This window comes from Penaeus monodon, chromosome 29, assembly GCF_015228065.2.
Source record: "Penaeus monodon isolate SGIC_2016 chromosome 29, NSTDA_Pmon_1, whole genome shotgun sequence".
In the NCBI taxonomy this organism is placed as follows: domain Eukaryota; kingdom Metazoa; phylum Arthropoda; class Malacostraca; order Decapoda; family Penaeidae; genus Penaeus; species Penaeus monodon.
Window position 1 is genome coordinate 10519762 of NC_051414.1, and position 258 is coordinate 10520019.

Consider the following 258-nt stretch of genomic DNA (forward strand, 5'->3'; position numbering starts at 1 on the left):
CTGGCCGGGCGCGAGGCCAGGCGAGCATCCCCTACCGTGAGTGAGCAGGTAGCAGCAGAGCAAATGCACGAGCGCGGGCACGCCATGCCCACTGGCGTCCTCTCCGTGCGCCGCCATGACGTCTTCCAGGGGGCGCCCGAGCACGCCCTGCACGCCCACGCCGGCCTCCTTCATCTCGGCCAGGAGCGAGTGCACGGCGTGGGCGGGGGCGTGCAGGGGATCCGGGGGGAGGGCGCGGTGCTTGCAGCGGGTGGTGGG

At 73.6% G+C, this 258-nt stretch overlaps 1 protein-coding gene across 1 annotated transcript in view; it reads right to left on the reverse strand.

Moving 5' to 3' along the window:
* Positions 1-258, reverse strand: part of LOC119591729 — a gene marked incomplete at its 5' end in the record, with an annotated part of 19381 nt that overhangs the window by 2735 nt on the left and 16388 nt on the right.